Source organism: Symsagittifera roscoffensis, chromosome 1, assembly GCF_963678635.1.
Source record: "Symsagittifera roscoffensis chromosome 1, txSymRosc1.1, whole genome shotgun sequence".
In the NCBI taxonomy this organism is placed as follows: domain Eukaryota; kingdom Metazoa; phylum Xenacoelomorpha; order Acoela; family Convolutidae; genus Symsagittifera; species Symsagittifera roscoffensis.
In genome coordinates, this window is record NC_087062.1 from 99,929,209 (window position 1) to 99,948,212 (window position 19,004).

The 19,004-nt window shown below is 47.5% G+C and overlaps 1 protein-coding gene across 1 annotated transcript in view; it reads right to left on the reverse strand.

Moving 5' to 3' along the window:
* The window catches only part of LOC134853382 (uncharacterized), a 540,493-nt gene extending 521,489 nt beyond the window's left edge, over positions 1-19,004 (reverse strand). The window contains exon 1 of the mRNA XM_063869375.1: positions 18,981-19,004. The gene's annotated coding sequence lies outside the window, so the exon portion shown is untranslated. The remainder of the gene's footprint in view (positions 1-18,980) is intronic.

Here is a 19,004-nt window from a genome sequence, read left to right on the forward strand (position 1 = left end):
ATCATCAACTATCTTATCTACAGTTTTTTGTTTCAGAGTAGAGCTGTCTTCACATTTTTCTTCTCTTGTCTTCGATCGTGAATTCCTCAGCTCTATCAGCTTGTTCAGCAGCTCTTTTCTCGCCTTCTCATCCAGGCCCGTTCCTATCAGAAGCGGTTCTCCAAACTTCACAACTGTCTCCCACAGTTCCTCCTTGAATTTGTCCAGCATCGTCTCGCTGCCCACTTCTTGATTGAATTCCTTCAAGAACTCCTGCCAAGCATCGTCCTTCAGAGACCCCAGGAACATGTCCCTATTTCCTTCGAAAGTATTCTTTTCCTTTTCCTCCGAGCTCAAGAGTATCATCCCCATATTGGAGGTCTCGCTTGCCAATGGCAATTCCAGATTCTTCCGGGGGGACGGGGTCAGAGGTGGAGTGGCAGTATCTGCCCAATTCTCCTCGCTCAAGTCTTTCAACAGCTCTTGAGTGGTGAGCTCCTCCCCTGATGGTCTTGGTTCAGGCGTATTCCCCACTTCCATGTCCTCACCGGCTTCACTGAGAGTTTCATCCATACTCTCTTCTTCTGACTCATTTCTTCTTCTCTCGAGAATTCTTTTGAACCGGTCCTCCACGGGTCCACTCCTCTTGTCTCCAGGTGTATCCACTGACAGTGGTGATGGTGTCGCCGGATCCAATCTCTTGTACTCCGTCAGGGCCATGTGCAGTTGACCTGCAGCATCCAGTTCTTTTCCCTCCTGTCTCATTTCCACCTGTTCTAAGCCATAGGGCGCCCTATACTTTCTTGTTGCGAATTTCATGTCGTCCACCAATGAAACGTGCCCCTCCATCATGATCATCCTGCCATCATCCCATATTGGTAGCATGTTCTCAAGTCCCTCCTGCTCAAGAGCTCTCAAGACCTTTCGCACCTCATATCCGGGGGGCTGCGAGCCTCTCATCTTTTTTGCTTGCGTCGTCCACGAATTTAACTTCGCCTCGCTAGTGTGGAAGTAGACCGCCGCCGTGTAGCCGACGAACAGTGGGTTCCAGCCATCAGTGAAGTATTTCTGCATTTCCTCCGTTGTCATCCTCGCCATTATGGATGGAACTACCAAGGGACTGTTCATTCCCAAGGTCATCCTCCTGACTATCGGGAACTCAGGCATGGCGGCTGGCAGGATTTCTTTCTCCATTATGGCCTCCAGCTCCCTCTTGACCAGTGCAAAGCTTTCCTTCCAAGCAGGAATCCTCAAGATCTCTCGTCCGTCTGCTGTCAGCGGGTTCAAGTTCCAGAATATGTTTCGATGGGGCCCTCTCGCTTGCCTCCCATTCTACATTGCATCTGCCCCCTGAAGTTGTACACTATCAGCTCGGCATCTTTCACTTTTCCAAAGAGTACCGTATTGCTCATTTGTGCCCTGAGCACCTCCTGCTGACACCAATTGAGCGCCGTGCCATCCAGTACGCTGATAAGACTCAAGTGCGTCACAGAGTAACGATACGTTGTTACCAGGGGATCTGGGAATGCGTACGTCACTGCTGGACCGTAAATGCAGGTTACCACCTCCTCTAGACCCCGGATTATCCCCATCGGGTCCGACCTCATTGCCAGGCACAGGTCCGTCAACAGAGGCATCCCTCCATTCATCTTCTTCCATTCTTCTCTCGATGTTGGGTTCTTATCTTCACCCGTCATGTGCCGATTCTGCATCATGAGGTATTGCACTAACAACGTCTTCAACCCCGCGGCACAATTGTAGGAGTAGGTTTCGATACTCGAGTGGACTTTTCCCATTGACAGGGGCTCCCCATATTCCATCAATCGATGAAACGACACCAATTCCCCATGGGTCAAGAGTACTAGTGCCAGATACCCATCAACCCGAAGTGTCTCTACTCCTCGACTAAACATGTAAGCTGGGCCCATGTTGAACAAGTATCTGGGGTAGACCAGATATAAAGCCAAGAGCAGGCTGATGGGCATGCCCAGTATCTCCTGCACGAAGGCTCCAAAGATAGTCGCTGTGGTGCCGAACATTTCTGCCATGAATTCTTTCCCCCAGCAAGGACTCAAGAACTTAAGAATCTCATGATCCCTTCTAGTCCACAGCTCACCCTTGGCGTGCTTTCTCCAGAACCCTCCAATCGTCACTTCATTGGCGGCCGAGACAAATCTAGCCACCGTCATGTCTCTTCCTTCGGCCAGCTCCAGTTGTTTCTCCAGAAAACTCCAGACTTGTTTCACGAGGGGTGGTGCTTCCTCCCTCGTCTTATTCGTGGCGTTTTCCAGCCTTGGTGTCAAAAATGGCCACCAGCCATTCTCTTGCGTCAGACGATATTTCATCGACTCTAATTGTTTCTCCGTGTCGGCCACATTTTTTCTCTCGTTGCTCGGACCTCTAGACTTGCCGGTGGAATTTGTGATCTTCACCTCCATGCTCCGAAACCACAAGCTGGCCGTCAATTGGTTTATCGCCGGGTGATCGTCCCCGATGACTGGGCTGAACTTGAGTTGCCTGGCAAAGTTCGATATCTCTAGCAAAAGCACCTCGTCCAATACGATCAGGATGTCGGCCAATCCATAAAAGCCCCTCAATGCATGAGATATGTCCGCCCATGCCGCTGCCAATTTTGACTTGTGGAGCCTCAGGTTCGATGGCTCCAATTCCCGATTGGGGGCTGCCATTAGAATCCGCCATTCGTTTCACTCTGCTATTAGGATCAAGACCGCATACACGAATTGTAGGGCGGGTGGCATATTCGCGTATCCAGGGGATGTGGTGAACACCACCTTCGTCTTGGATCCAAATCTCGAGACAACATTCTCTTGCACTTCATTCATCGCCGCAAACAACATCTGAATGGCTTCCCATATCTTCCTCGATGTCGGTTCATTGCCCATCAGCTGCTCAAGAAGTCCCGTCGCGTGCAGATGATCATTCATTCCTGCAAACAATAGCAACTCAGGCTCACAGGGCATCTCCGACTTTATTGCCACCACTAGAGTTAACATCTGTTTTAGTTCGGCTCCTGGCAAAGAGTATATCAGAGTCTCCGGCCAGAACAGCTTAGGAGACGTTCCTTCGAAGTCTGATCCCGCCACAATGACTACCCTCGCAGCAGCTGGATCTGCTCTATCGTAAACTGCCAAGGTCTTGGCCTGCTGGGTGCTCCCACAGGGCTTCCCGTACCTGGGATCTTCCGCCAATTTCGAGCCTTCGTAAGCGGCATGTGGCAATTCCATTCCCCCCGGATTCAGCAGCTTGTCCACCACCCTCAACTGTGCCGGGGTCGCCAACCTGATCCTGGCGATGCTCGTTCGGTGTTTGGGGGGTTCTGCTATGAGTCCAGGACTCCCCAGCAGCTTGAGAGGTCTATAGTTGATGGGTCCCATGATCGCTTAAATGGGAATTCCGGTCAGGTCCGCGGTCTCCATCAGTTTTGCTCTCGAGAAGTGCGCCTCATGAGCTTTCAACCAGTCCACGCAATGATGTCTGTTCAAGTCTTCGTGCGACACTCGTTCAATACCCAGAGTCTCCGCCAATTCTCGCCTGCATTCCAAACCCTCTAGGTCCAGTCCTTTCACCTTCTCTGGATATCTCAAGCGAGCGGTCTCCATAGGCCTCTTTTCCCGCTTGCTCTCTGCCACTACCACTGAGGATATTGCCGAGCCTGGAGGCGTTGATGACGTCACCTCCTCAGACTCCATTGGCGTGGCACTCGGCAATCTGGCCTGGTTGCTCCTCGAGCTGTCTCTAGTGTCGACCCTCGGTCCCAAGCGACCAGACAAGGCCCTCGAGGCAAGGAATGGTGGGTTCGGAGGTGGCCCTAATGCGAATTGGGCCGTCTCTAGCAGATCCGCCTCTAGCGTATTTATGTGTCCTTGAAAGACGTCATTCAGCCACTCTGCTCCCCTCGGTCTATCGAAGTGGATTCCATCATTGGAGGTGTCCTCAGGGAATCCCGCTTGCTCCATGTGCTCCGCCACGTCCAACAGTCCGACGGGGAGCACACTCTTCCGGTGGATTTCTCGGATCACCCTGTTTAGGCTCCGCACCTTCTCGTTCATTTCCAAGGCGTGCTGATCGAACTTCATGTTATAAGGGACAGTACATACTGTCAACAGGATGGGGTCCATCTGGATCCTCAGCTCCTCAAGAAGGCAGCTCATCTTGTCGTGCAGCCTCGTTATTTTCCTCGCTTCTCCCCTTGATACGTCATTCGTCCCGATCATCAGGGTCACCGTGTACACTTTAGTCATCCCTAGCATCTCAAGCGTTGCCAACATCTGTGGCGTGGCAGCTCCAGCGAAACTCAAGATTCCTGTCTGCCAGTGCGATTGGATCCGGGTCAACACCCGCACCAGGCTGTCCCCTATGATTAGGTGGACCGCGCCTTCTGGCACACGGGGTGGCGCAAGATATTCCACCCAGGCTGCAACATGAAAGCAGTCCCTCCTGGCTTTCTGTTCCGCATTCCAATCCAGCCGATTGGGCCTGTGGTACCTCTTCTCTGTGTTTTTCTTATAACTCGAGATCACGACGCTCCTGACCGGCTGTTCCCTCCAAGTTGGGGGAAGCTCCGGTCTTGCCGAACTTTCACGACTTCTCTGCCGCAATTTCTCGCCCAGCTCCTTCAGACGCGATGAGCCGCCGCTCACCTGACTGTCACTCGAGGTCGAGGTTGGGGTATATCCCGGCAGTACCACATCCATCAGTGGGCGTATGGGTTGCGTCTCTAAGCTACGCAAGGAGGACGTTGCTTCATTCGGTATCCAGACTTCCAACCATTCACTCATGTGTTCTCGGGCCTCGCGGTCAAGGTTGAACCGTTCTCTTGCCCTGGGGGCTTCATCCACTTCCATGCGTGACTCTGGCCTCGAGCTGGTAACCACTCGCTCCTTTGGCCTGGCTCCCTTCTGTGCATCAAGTTCACGTTGTCGTTGTTCTATTCTCTCCAACTCCGACTTCAGTTGTTCACAATTCGCGGCATTCTCCCGCACCCTTAGTTCCTGCTGATGTTCAGCCTTTAGCATCTCAAGCAACCTCAGAGTCTGATCTCGTTCGTTGACCGCCTGGTCCTTTTCCAGCTGAACCTTCTCCCGATCCAGCTTTGCCTGATCCCGATCGAGGTTCGCCTTGTTCCTTTCCTTCTGCGTCTTCTCGAGCTCTTTCTTTAGAACACCAACATCCGGATATGCCTCAGTCGTCTGTTGTGCTCGCGTCATCAATGGCACCTTACTCGAGCTCTGGCCTGTAGATCTTGCTGATGGCCTAGTTGGTAGTGGGAATTCTCCTGCGCCATAATCGGTGTTGTTACTCAGGCCAGCATTTCTTGCCAAGTCAAAGCCCCTTACTCCTCCATCCACATTTCAAGACAACCATCTGGTCTGTTCCTGATTTGATATTCCCCCGGTGGTGTAGCCGATCATCAAGACAGCCTCCGTCGCAGACTCCCTGCATTCACTCTGGTCTTCCAACTGGAGGATGGCATTCAGCATTACCGCCATTCTCTCGTCTATTTGGGTATAATCCAGGTCCCTCAGGCGTCTGTACAGCTCATCGAGAGTAGGCTTCTTCAGGGTCTGTGACTTCGGGATGTATTCAAGTATGTATTAACCAGCTCAAGAATTACCTTACCGACTCAAGTATTAACCAGCTCAAGAATTACCTTGCCGACTCAAGTACTACCCAACTCAAGAATTCTCTAGAAATGTTCCCTTGCAAATACTTGCTGTAGGTGTCGATTATCGCGAGTTCAATCAAGATTTCTCTTTCTGTCTCTCGCTTGAGTATAGTTGGATTTTCAACTTTGTTTTTCAAACTTGATCTGAAAACAGAAACCATATTAAGACTTAACATGTCATGTTCCTAACCTAGAAACCCCCCTTTTACCAGTATGGTTAAAATCGTATCATTCTCATTTCACTTAAAACAATTCAATTGGAATTTCCTTAAAAGCATGCAGATTCATTTTATGTTTTAGCACCGCTAAATCTTCTAAAATTCAATTGTCATGCCAATCGCGTCTTAAGATCCCTTTACCTGTGCCGCACCCCAGTACCTAACTCAAGACTCCTTCCTCACGCCCAACTCGAGACCCCCGTGTCCCCAACTCAGGCGATGCTCAAGTAGTATTTCTTGTGCAGATACACCATTATCTCAGTTTCCGCGAAGACTACATGTAGGATAGCGTACAATTCCCTTGAGCTCAGTTTGCCCCTGTTTGGGTCATACACCGGCATTGAGACCTCCGTTATTCCTCTTTCAATCATGAAGTCTTGTAGTCTTGTTAGTGCCAACATCACGTGTTCGGGATTAATTGTGTTCCTGTCATTGACCCTCGTCACTAGGAAGCACAGATATTTGCCCGGGACTTGTGCTACTGATGGTGGAAGCGCTGCCATCCCTCCCAGTCCTGGTCTCTGTCTGACCAGAAACTCCACGTTCTGGTACTCTCTTTGAAGTCAGCTTCCAATCTTGATTTGAAATTCATGTTCGCCGTGATGCAGATCGCGCTAGTCCTGTTTGACAGGATGAAGTCGCTATCCGTTATCATGATGTTTTCCGAGTACTCATTGGGTATTTCAAATTTCGTTTTGAAATTCCGACCTATGGTAGGCTCTGACTCTTCTTCTTCCAGTTCTAATTCGCTTGTTTCTCTCACTTCCTTGAGCTTCTTTATCATCAAATTTTCGGTGTGGGTAAGTCCTACCCCCACTCCCCGGACAAAAATATTTATCGACGTCCCCGTCGATGGTGTCGGGTCTGAATTGTCCGGAGGAATGTCCAGTGGCCTGTCTGTTGCCGTCCATCCGAAAAGAGGGTCCTCTGCCTTCATATAATTTGCCGATGATACGTCGACTTGTTGAATGCTTTGTCCTTCGCGGCTCTCGTCTTTGACATCGCGCATCCACTCTAGTATCCTCAAGTTCGTGTTCTCCCTCCTCTCTATCTCACTCTGTTCGAGATCCGTCTCCAATTCTGGCGTCGAGTAGTCTTCCTGCGGATAGTGTCCACCATCGTCAATGACCTGCCATTCCTCTTCGGCTTCCAGTTCGCCTGCACTCAGTAGTTCCTCGCCCAATTTGTCTGGCTGTATCTTATCGATCAAGAAGTCATCCCCGTACCTGTTGTACCTCATGCCGGTCCGTTTACGATTGCCAGTCCTGGTTCCCGGTGGTATTGGTCGATCTGGCTCCATCCACTTCGGCACCTCATCTTGCTCCGGGTCGTTCCAGTCTTCTTCTACAAATGATCCTGCTTCAGACTCCACTTCTATCTTTTCATTGTCGTCCAAACTCAAGTTCTCATTATCATCATTCTTCTCTCTGATGCCTTTTTCTTTCACTTCACACGCTGGCTCTACCACCAGGTACTCAAGACCCTCCATGTCCTTCGGTATGCACCAATCCTCCGGGGACGGGACGTGAGGCTTCAGATTTTCATAATGTGCGCTCGCCCAGTACTCAAGCGATAGAACCGTCCTTGTTGATGAACTTCCGTTATCATGAATGGTCCCCTCCACTTCTTGAGTAGTTTCTTTGTTCCCTTGGGCGGTATGACATTTTGGAAGACCCACACGTATTGGCCCACTTCATATGGCTTTGCTTGTAATATTTTTTCGTCATATTTTCTGCGTTGCCTCATTTGCGCTTGCGCCGTGTTCCTCCTGCATAGCTCGTTTAACTCCTGTTGTCTTTTGATCGCTTCTTTCACGTATGCCTGAGGCGACGTCCTTTTCCCTTCGTATTCCGGGTAAAAGAATGTCAGAGGCATTGCTCTCTCCCTGCCCGTCAACATCATGAAGGGACTGATGCCCGTCGTTGAGTGCTGTGTACTGTTGTAGGCCCCTACTACCTGTGGCAGGTATTTATCCCAGTCCGTCATGTATCTTGAGCAGTACACCCTTAACATGTTGACCAGTGTCCTGTTCTGTCTCTCTACCAACCCGTTGGTCTGTGGATGGTAGGTTGTCGAGTGTGCTTGAGCAATGTGCGATCTCCTCATCAATTCTTTTGTCAAGTCCCCCACAAAAGCTTTGCCGTTGTCCGACTGGAAAGTCATTGGACAACCATACCGCGATATCCAATGCGTTATCAGATGATCACATGTCTCCTCGGCCGAGGCTGTCTGGCACGGAACCGCTTCCGCCAACTTTGTGAAGTGATATATTATAACCAGTATCTGGTTATATCCCGACTCCGTCATGCAGATTTTTTGATGGTCTATCTGCACCACTTCATTGAACTCTGAGCTCTCGACGGACTTGAGGGGAAACTTCATCTTCCTTGGGTCTTTTACCTGGAGGCATGCCAGGCAGGCATTCATCCATCTCTCGCAAGCTTTTCTCATTCCTGGCCAATCAAACCTGTGAAGTATCCTTTGTTGTACTTTATCTATCCCCTGGTGCCCCATCTGGTCGTGCGATCTGAAAAGCACCTCCGTTTGATACAATTGTGGTAGTATGATGAGGTTGTGTTTGTGTAATATCTTCTCCCCATCTTTCCTCTTGCATGCTACCACCCCATCAGCTGTGTGGTAGAGTAAGTCTTTCTTTTCTTTGTAGAATTGGCTCAAGATCTTGTAGCTGTCTTCCTCGATTTCCCCCTTCTCCTTGACCCCCGATTGGATCCATTTGGAGAGGTTACTTGTCATTTTGTCATTCTTTTGGGCTCTTATTAGGTCTGACAGCCTGTATCTCGCCTTGACATGCTCCTTTAGCGCCATGATCTATCCATTCATCTCACCAGGGTTGTGGATGTCATCGCTCAGCTTCACGCATATCATCCTTTTCACGATTTTCATATCATCTTCTGGCACCAGATTCGTTCTGACATTTGAGTTGCAAGATAGTTCCCTGAATGGCTTCCTTGAAACCGCAATTTTCTCAAGTTCTTCACCACCTCGTATCTCCTGTATGTCCAGATTGTACGTTCCTGAAGATGGATCCGTCTGTAACTCCCTGTCGTGGTGTCTTGTCTTCTCTTCCGCCAATATCATGCACAGACTGTCTTGGTTTTCGCTGCTCTCATCCGAGTCTTCATCCCATCCTTCACGCTCCCCGGTCAATTTTCCTTCTCCGGTTTCTTCTTCCGTGAACATGGAACACTCCCCGGACTCTTGACCTAGTCCCAGGTGTCCAGTATCTTCTTTGAACGTCACTTTCTTTTTCCTAGCCTTGGTCTGCTCCAGAATGTTTTCGGGGATCTTGTCAACTAGTGACCGCACGACATCTTTGCTGTCAGTGACGCTTCCTCTTGAGGAGTCAGTATCGTTCACTGTTTCTTTTCTCCGAAGTATAGTGACTTCCGGTTCCTCTTGACCCTTCTCTTGGATCACGGGCTTATCATCTGATAGTTTCTCGAGCAACCTCATTAAGTCATCATCTATCTGTGCAGTTCCTGCTTCAACTTGGTTAAGATCATAGCCTTTTGCCTTGAGCGTCTACTTCACGATCTTCGACTTGAGTATTATCTCTATCGGAATCCTTTTGCTCTTCTTCAAGATGGTCTTTTCTGGAGGTTCTTTAGGTAATTCAACATGATCTTCTATCGGTTTGCCTGATTTGTCCAGCCATCTCGTGAGTGGAAGGCTGTCGTACGTTTCCTTGTCCATGAAGGAGAAGCCATCTTTGATTTCAGGTCTGTCTGCCTCTCTTTGCTCTTGTCTCTCATAGAACTCCATCTTCTTACTCAAGCTGTCGGCATTCTGATGTTTATCTCGTGTTCTATGCTCAATTATCATGTTGTTTCCGTCCAGGCGAACTATCCACCTCCCAATGTAACTTTGGTCCATTGAGTACGTTTTCAGCCAGCTCAGTGCTCGGTTGTCGCCTCGCAACTTGAATGGCTCACTGCCCAGGTATGCCCTGTATTTCTCGACAAAGGTAACCACCGCGAACATCTCTGCTTTCGGTGCTCCGTACTTCATTTCCGTGTCACTCAGGACTTTACTCCCGTACGCTATTGGTCTCAAGACTGTCTTCCCATTCCATTCTGGTTCTTGATGGAGAATCCCAGAAATCGCGACTACCGACGCATCAGTGTCCAGCACGTACATCCTTTTCTCAGTCGGCATACCCAGTACTGGTGCCTCACATAGCTCTTTCTTTATTCTCTGGAATGACTCTTCCGCTGCGTTGTTCCACGTGAACTTCTTGCCCTTGTGTCTCATTAATTGTTGCATCGGATATACCTTGTCCGCATAGCCTTTGATGAACTCTCTATAACAGTTAGCGAAACCCAGGAAGCTCATCAACTGGTGTTCTGTCTTCGGTGATTTCCAGGTTAGGACTGCTTCTACGGCGTCCGGATCAGGTCTGATGCCGTGCTTGTCTACCATCCTGTCCAAGTATTTTATTGAGTCCTTGAGTATCTCGCACTTTGATGGTTTACACTTTAGCTCCGACCTTTTCATGCATGCGAACACTTCGTCAAGTCTCTCAATGTGGTCTTCCAATGTGGGCGTCGCTATTACCACGTCATCAACGTAGCACATTAACAGATTGCCATACTTCTTCGTCACGCCTATTCTGCGTGTGCCATCAACCGCTGAAACGTGGCTGTGGCATTGCAAAGTCCAAAAGGCATCCGTTTCCATTGAAACAGACCCAACTCGCAGGCAAACCCTGTTTTGTCCCTGTCCTGCTTCCTTAGTGGTACCTGCCAAAAGGCCGAGCCTAAATCAAGAGTCGTAAAAAATTTTGCATCACCTAACTTCGAGAGGCTCTCATCAATCCTAGGTATGGGATAGGCATCCTTCACCGTGACGGAGTTCAGGTATCGAAAGTCACAACAAAACCTCAACTGGTCGCCTTTCTTTTTGGCCATCACTACTCCACACGCCCACGGTGACTTGGATGGTTCTATCATGTCATACTCTAGTAACGTCTCGATTTCTTTTCTACACGCGTCCGATTTGTGTGGGGTCATGCGCCTCGCCCCCTCCCTGTGTGGTACCGCGTTTTCCTCAAGTTCTATTTCATGCTCAACAAAATTACAACACCCGATATCCGCCTTATGCCTCGAAAAAACTTCCTGGTTCCGCTCTAGTACGTCCTTGATGGCTTCGAGCTGTTCATCTTTCAGTTTGCCTCTCAAATGTTCAATCTCCGGCAGAACCGGTTTATCAGTTTGCATTCCATCTAGTGTGGGTCGCTCTGGAAAGTTCGAACAGCTCGACAGCCCATCGTCCGTTTCTGACTTAAGTGATTTAATAAGACCTGAAGAATCTTTTATTTTCTGCAATCGTCTCAAGATACAAATTTTGTCCCTATGATTGGGACAATCAACAACTTCATTTTGTTTTGAGTTCTCGATCGTTTCATATCGGGTTTTAACCGGTAAAGCATATCCCAGTTTCCTCCCTCTCTGTATCGTGATCGGTATATCAAGGGTATTCAACAAGACACTGACGCAGAGGCCGCTCTTCGTTATCGAGAAGGATCTTCCTAAAACAGCAGCACTTTGACTATTAGGATTCGGAACTATACACACTTGCTTGTTGTCACTTAGTTCATTGTAATTTTTCATCCTCAAGCCTACGATTGCCGCTTCATTCGCCTTTAGCCTCACCCTCCTACTCAAGAATACCGGTGCTTTGTTTTCATTTGCCATTATTAAATTTACCGGTTTGATTGCGTACCTCCTATCCGGGTTCCGTATCCTGAACATTGCGTTATTTAGATCAATCGTTACGTCGAAATTCCTGATGAAGTCTCTGCCCAAAATGAATTGGTCAGATTCATCTAGATAAAGCTCATCCACAGGTTACGTTCCCCCAAATTGAGGGCTATTATCGGCGTCCTGCCCAGCACCCGAAGGGCTTCTTTGTTTACAGCTGACAGCCGTATTCTCGAGTCTATCAAATCACCTTTGTCAAAGCCCATCCGTTCCCAAGTTTCGATTGGTATGACGCTCAAGACTGCTCCCGTATCAAGTAACCCACGTAACTGAGTCTTTTTGCCACTTATGTCTAGCACGTGCCCTGTCACATCTGCCTTGTTCCCGATGTGCATCGCATCTTCTTCAAGCATAGCGCAGTGTCCAATCGATCTCACTTTCAACTCTTCTTTCCCTACGTAGATTTGCCCAATTAGGTCTTCGTGTTATCATTGTCTTGGTATAGATGTTGATTCCATCTATATTTAGCATCACCTCGTGTGGACCATAAGCTTCAGTATACCTGTTATCAACACGTACCGACTTGCTGCCCCCTCTCGTGAGTAGTGCTCTCAACGCTCTAGAAGTCGTATGTGGGCTTATACAACTCAAGTAATCTGCGTACACGTCAATGTGCATTATTGTCTGGTCGCTCGGTTCGCTCAAGTTTCTGGTTACCTCGTGGCCGCCCACTGTGATTATCGACATTATTCTAGCCCCGATTTTCGATATGCCGAATGGCTTTCCCGTCACCATTTTTACAGTGTTACAATTCCCGGTCTTTGTTGAGCCCGGTACAGCCTCTGGTATTGGGTTTGATCCAGTTAATGCTTCGTTGAAATTCTGTCTTTCGATCTCCAGCTTTAGTCGTTGCTCGATTTCTTTCGCAGCCAGATCCTGTTTCACTTTGGCAATTGCTTCCGTCGCCGCTTTCTCATAATTTATCTCTAGAGAGTTCCCGGCCGCGGACTCTATCGCACCATTAACATGTGTTACAGCTTTCACTGTTTTCGTCGGCAATTCCGTGCTTGGTGCTCCTACGTTCCTAGATTCAAACTCGTTTTGTCTATTCCGCTGATTCTGCACCGCTGCTAATGCTAACTTATGTTTGGGAGTGACTCTGGTCCTTGACCGCTTCCCAGAACAAGGGACAATCCATTCTGAAGTGCCCTTCCTGGTTACAGAAGAAGCATCTCGCGCCTATCTTGATTAAGCCACTATAGTACTCGTGTTCCTCCATCTGGCTCATGTCCTCCTCATCCGGTGCGTATCCTAGGCTCTTCATGCCTTGTTTGTATGTTGTGCAGTCAGCCACGTGGTGATCCGCCGACCCGCAGTTCGCGCATGATCTGCGCTTGTCCATATCATCTCTAGGCTTGTACCATGACGACCTCTGTGGTTGGCTTCCCCCTTGCGTGTTCCTGTTTTCTGAGTATGAGTATTTCTTGGGCTTCATCAGCATGTATTCCCTTGATTTCTGTCTCATTTCTTCTGGGGTTGGTGCGCTGTCTTTCGACAATGTGTAGTATGTTGCTAACATTGTTCTTAAGTCATCACTTTTTACCCCATCAATGAACTTCGAGGCAATGCTAAAGTTTCTTCTGTTTGTCGACTCCTCTGGGTCACTCCTTCTTCTCAAGCTCTCAAGGTCATCTAGGAACCGATCAATTGACTCGTCGTCCCTCTGCCTTCTCTTTTCAAATCGCATCATCGCTTGGTGACCCTTCATGCCTGACCCGAATCGATTCAGCAATATCTCGAAGATCTTGTCCGCGGTATCGCGTTCTTCTTCTTTCTTTGCAACCACGCATTTTAATGCCGTGCCTTCCAAGTTGCTGAGTATGGCTGTGCATGCTTGTCTTTCATCATTTAAGTTATCTTGCTCTAGGTGTAATCTCATCACTTCCACCCAAGTGTCAATACATCCATCGGAGTCGTCTTTGAATTCTTTTGGCTTCTTGAAAGTCTTTCTTGATTTTCCGTCTCTCCTATCGCTCGAGTCAGTCTTCCTCGTGGCGAAGTCCTCTAGAGTCCTGTTCATCATCTCCCAAGTGCTTGCCCACGTCATCCGGACCTGCGTTGCTGTTAGCTGTTGAGTCCCCCGGGCTACTCATTGTGTTTGATGTTCCATTTTTCGTGGTTGTTTTAGCAGCCGTTGGTGCTATGCTTACCGCATCCCGGGTTAAAGGCAACGGTGTCGATTGCCGTTTGTTCCTTTGTGGTTCCACAAAGTCAACTCTGGTGCCTTGCGTGCGATCCGCTGCCGGTCTTTCTTGTGAGGCAGAATTTCTCAAGATTGCATCCAATTTCGCCTGTATTGCACACGAACTTTAGGCCTGATTCCTGTTCATTATATCCATTCTCTTTGCCAGGCTACCTAATTGGCTGTTGACATCATCATATCGGTTTTTCAACTGTTGCATATCTTTTTTGATGTTCTTATCTCGTTCTTCATTGGTGGCATCTACCTTGTCCGACATCTGCTGGAGTCTCTCTTCTGTCGCCTTAGCCAGGTTAAAATAACTATCCAGATACTCGTGTTTGTTGTATTTTAACTCTTTCCTTATTAAGTCTCTATCTTCCTCACTACAATTTAGTTTTTTGTCGATCTGATTTAGTTTTGTCATCAGGTCGCCAAGCTCAAGAGCAGCTGTTTCATGATCAGTCGTTGTCTTGTTTTCGGCTGCCTCTTCTGTTCTGGCTTGTTCTTCCTTTAGGTCGGCTTCTGTCGCCTTCGTGCTCACTATCCCAAATGTTCGTGCTCTTCCAGTCTGTGATTCTTCGGCCGTGTTGTCTTTCGATTTCATTCCGACCATCATCGCCAACTTTTCTGTTTTCTGTAAAAGATGTCTTCTTTACTTGAGAGTCGTCTTTCACCGTTTCTCGGGTAATGCCTGTTGTGTCTTCCAACGCGTCTATCGGCAAAAACTCCACGGTTTTTGGATTTTGATCTTCCATATGGGCCATCGGTGTGGATTCCGTTGTCTTCTTCTCCACTTCCTCTACGCTCTGGTCTGGTGTCTCTGGATCGAATTCAATTGTGGGCTCCACCTGTTTGTCTTTAGCACCTTCTCGCGTCTTGTTCTCGGTACTACTCCTCGTGCTGACCATGCTAACTGAAAAGTTATCTTTTGTTTTGCTTGGGCCCATTGATGTCGTTCCGCGCAGCGACGAGTTATATTTCGTGTTTGATCCACTTGACCTTTTTTCGAGCACCGGTACCCTACTCCGTCTCATTATTTCTATTTACATTTGCTCTTATTTACAATATTATTATATACACAATTCTATTCTAAGAATAAAATCTATTATGGAAAAAAAATTTTTTTTTAAAGGAAATATACAACGTGATACAAACCTTGCGAGAAACTTTCTTTATTTGTGTTCTCAAACGTGCCGGGTTCCGACTAGTATTGTTCTGTTTCAATTCTGTCTCAAAACACTTATTGTAATTTTACTTCAATTTTTATACCGTCCCAAGTCTTCCAATTACCGTCCCTACTCTTCTTTGTACCGTCCCAGGCTTCTTTCTACTGTCCCAAGACTGTTCGGTACTGTCCCAGTACTTTCCGTCAGTACCCCAAGACCATTGTCCTGAGAGTACTATCCCAGGACCACTGTCCCAAGACCATTGTCCCAAGGCTAGTGTCCCAAGACCACTGTTCCAAGACTATTGTCCCAAGGCTAGTGTCCCAAGACTACTGTCCCAAGACGACTGTCCCAAGGCTAGTGTCCCAAGGATACTGTCCCAAGACTACTGTCCCAAGGCTAGTGTCCCAAGGCTAGTGTCCCAAGACCACTGTCCCAAGACTACTGTCCCAAGGCTAGTGTCCCAAGACTACTGTCCCAAGACTACTGTCCGAAGGCTAGTGTCCCCAGACTACTGTCCCAAGGCTAGTGTCCCAAGGCTAGTGTCCCAAGACTACTGTCCCAAGACCACTGTCCCAAGACCACTGTCCCAAGACCCCTGTCCCAAGACCACTGTCCAAAGACCACTGTCCCAAGACGACTGTCCCAAGACCACTGTCCCAAGACCACTGTCCCAAGACCACTGTCCCAAGACCACTGTCCCAAGACCACTGTCCCAAGGCTAGTGTCCCAAGACCACTGTTCCAAGCCCACTATCCCAAGACCCCTGTCCCAAGACCACTGTCCCAAGACCACTGTCCCAAGACCACTGTCCCAGGACTGCACTGCCCAAGACTGTCCCCAGACTGCTCTGTCCCAAGACTTCTTTGGCACTGTCCCAAGACTGTTGACAAGTGTCTGAGCGGTGGGACCTCTTTCTTCTCCGTAATGGGGTTTTTTTTGATTCACTGTACCTTGTACCACCACTCAAGCTCTAGTAAAATTTTCCCAAAAACCCTCTCTTAAAGGCCAAATGCTGACCCCCCTTTTTCTTATTTCTTTTTTTAGTTCCCTCTATTTCAGTGTTCCAAGCAACTTGAAACCAAAACCTGTGCGCAGGTATCTTGTGATCACCTGTTCGTGTAAAAACTAAACACAAATCCTCACCAAAATGCGACAAAAAATCCAAGCTAGAAAAAGTAATAAAAACAGAGAGATGAACCCACCTAAAATTCAAAGGTGACCAATGTCTACTTTTTGTCGAAAAAAAAATGTCTGGTACATAATTGCCACGCGTTTTCCTCCCCCCAACTAATAATCTTATTGGGTATCACCAGAATTGTCTATGTCCGTTCCCCCCTACCAATCCGACCAGGGTACCTTCCTTAACTCGAGTTTAAATTTCGATGTCCACCTATTATTACCAACGCGTGTTAATGACTAATGTAACTAAATCAACGATGTCGATTAATTAGTTACTCTAATTTCTCCCTTTTTTACAATTTGCAACCGCCAACCTCTAACCTAACCAGCCCCCCTTCTAACCTCCCCCCCTTTTTAGTCCCCTTCTTAAGCCTAAAAATTACCTTAAGCGCCGGGTGCTTAACCTCTCAAGAGAAAACCGTAGACCTGTCTCCAGGCCTGCTTCAGTAAAAATGTTCCTCAAAACCAGGGGATTTCGCTTATCCAATTTTACACTTATCTCCTATAATGTAATGTGGATTTTAACGATACCCGTTCTGCCCAACTTGAGAACTCGAGAACTGCCAAATCCTTCTTTGCTACTTTCTCACTCGACTGGTCACCTCTTCCAGTCCAGTCTCCTATTGGTTCAGCTCAAGTGCTCCTGAACCACTTTCCCACTCGGCTGGTCACCTCTTCCAGTCAAGTCTCCTATTGGTTCAGCTCAAGTGCTCCTGAACCACTTTCCCACTCGGCTGGTCACATCTTCCAGTCAAGTCTCCTATTGGTTCAGCTCAAGTGTCCCTGAACCACTTTCCCACTCGGCTGGTCACCTCTTCCAGTGAAGTCTCCTATTGGTCCAGCTAAGTTCCAAACTATCTGAAAACCCTTGACAACGCCCCACACTCGGGCACTTTATTAAGGTTACTGGGTTAAATTGCTAGGTTGATCGAAACGATCCAACTTGTAAAACAGTATGGGTATACTATTTAATTAATATAAAGGTTTGATCCAACTAATCTGGTGTCAAAGTCACTGTCTTTTTTCGTTTTATGGTTTTTGTTTTGCTTTTTGTCTTTTTGCTCGTTTTTTTTTTGTTTTTTTTTTGTCCCCCTAGTTACCCCCCTTTACTCGGTTAGCTAAGCCTCGTTCGGAGAGCGTACCAGGAAGTTTTCTCGAGTTTTCTTAAAAAGCTATCACGGTACAACCGGAAGGTTTGCACGTTCCTGTCGAACCGTACCACCGGTACTCTAGAATGGGCATGCAGCCCGAAGCCGTCTCAAGTGGGTTCGACTCCGTAGTCTTGATGTCGTAAACACCCAGGAGCGCCATAAAAACACTATGTAACATTCGTCTACTGTAGTCACACATGAGGCTCAAGAAAAATAGGCCCTATAACCATTGGCTCAAGAGTCAGGGACACTATCTCTTGTGTTTTTCCACCTCAAATCAGTCGGAGCCAATTCGGTTCGCTTGTGACATGAGACTACGACCCGTTACAGCTTAAAGGCTACTACCAAAATATCCCCCCACTCTAGAAATAATAACGTCCCCATACTTAGGTCTCTAGATACCCAAAATACATGAACGCCGTTAAAAACCGGGTCGAAACAATCCGTTAAGTTACTTTTTATTAGACAGTGGAACTTTGATCCATTTCAGATGGATCAACCTAAAACTCGCCTTACCTCAACATAACAATCATAAAACACACTCTAGAAATTTGAATTAAGTACTCACATCGTAGCACGCTCAAGAACTGGGAGTAATCAAGTCGGTCAGCAACTCGAGAATTAAATAATGTAACTAAATGAGTTTAATGTTTATCAGTTTCAACAACAAGGACAAGTTTTAACTCTAGAATATAGTTTCTCGTGAACCATTGGGACACTCAAGCTGTCCACCTTTCCACCGAAGGTTCACTCTAGTCCAGTTCAAATAACAATCCAATCGAGTAATGATAATCCAGTTCTCGGGAATACGCTTGTCTCTGTTTCAGATGGGACAGCTCTACTCTTGTTTTATTGTGACAGAAATTGCGAATAGCAATTTCCCACTGTTTTATCTAGCAACTTTCCCGCGATTGTTACTCGATTGTTCTGATTTCTCTTTTTCGGTTTTCAGTTATCGCGAGAAAATCGTGCATGACAGGCTCCACTCGAATTTTTGAAAAATTAAATTTCACTCCAAAAATAAGTGCTCTTGCTTTTCTCAAGGTCAAACTTCCAAATATGACCGACTGGCATAGATCCATGGCCTCCTTCAGCTTACTCGATTGTTCTTCTTCCTCGTCTCCTAGTTTTCTGATAAGGCATCCGCATTGCCATTGTCGATGGGTCCATTTCAGTATCTCCCGTACTGACATTTTAGCACATTTTCGATGATGCCAAAGTTTGCAATCGATACAGAGTATGGAATACTAGTCAGCGACGATGGGAGCGGTGTGTGTCCCGCAAGGCCACGTAGGGATCGCTTTTGTAGGGATCGCTGTTGCGGGTTCAGGCTTCGTTCCTCGTCGGCCCCGCAACATGGGGTAAGCATCTGTCCGCATTTTAATGCTAATTATGTATGGGGGCAATTGGTAAGTTTCAACAGCAAGCAGATAGATGGCTGCTAGGACTATTGCGTTAAACACAGATTGGGCGATTTCGGGCACCAGTTTCTTTTCAACTTCTTATAATAGGGATAGCGGAATAATAGGGTTTCGAGTCAAGGTTCAATTCCACATCACTAGATTAGGAGTCCAACTATTGTTGGTTCCACTGAGCCATCATCATCTTCGGAACTCATATTCATTCACGTATGAAACTATTTAATAAGTTTATCACAACA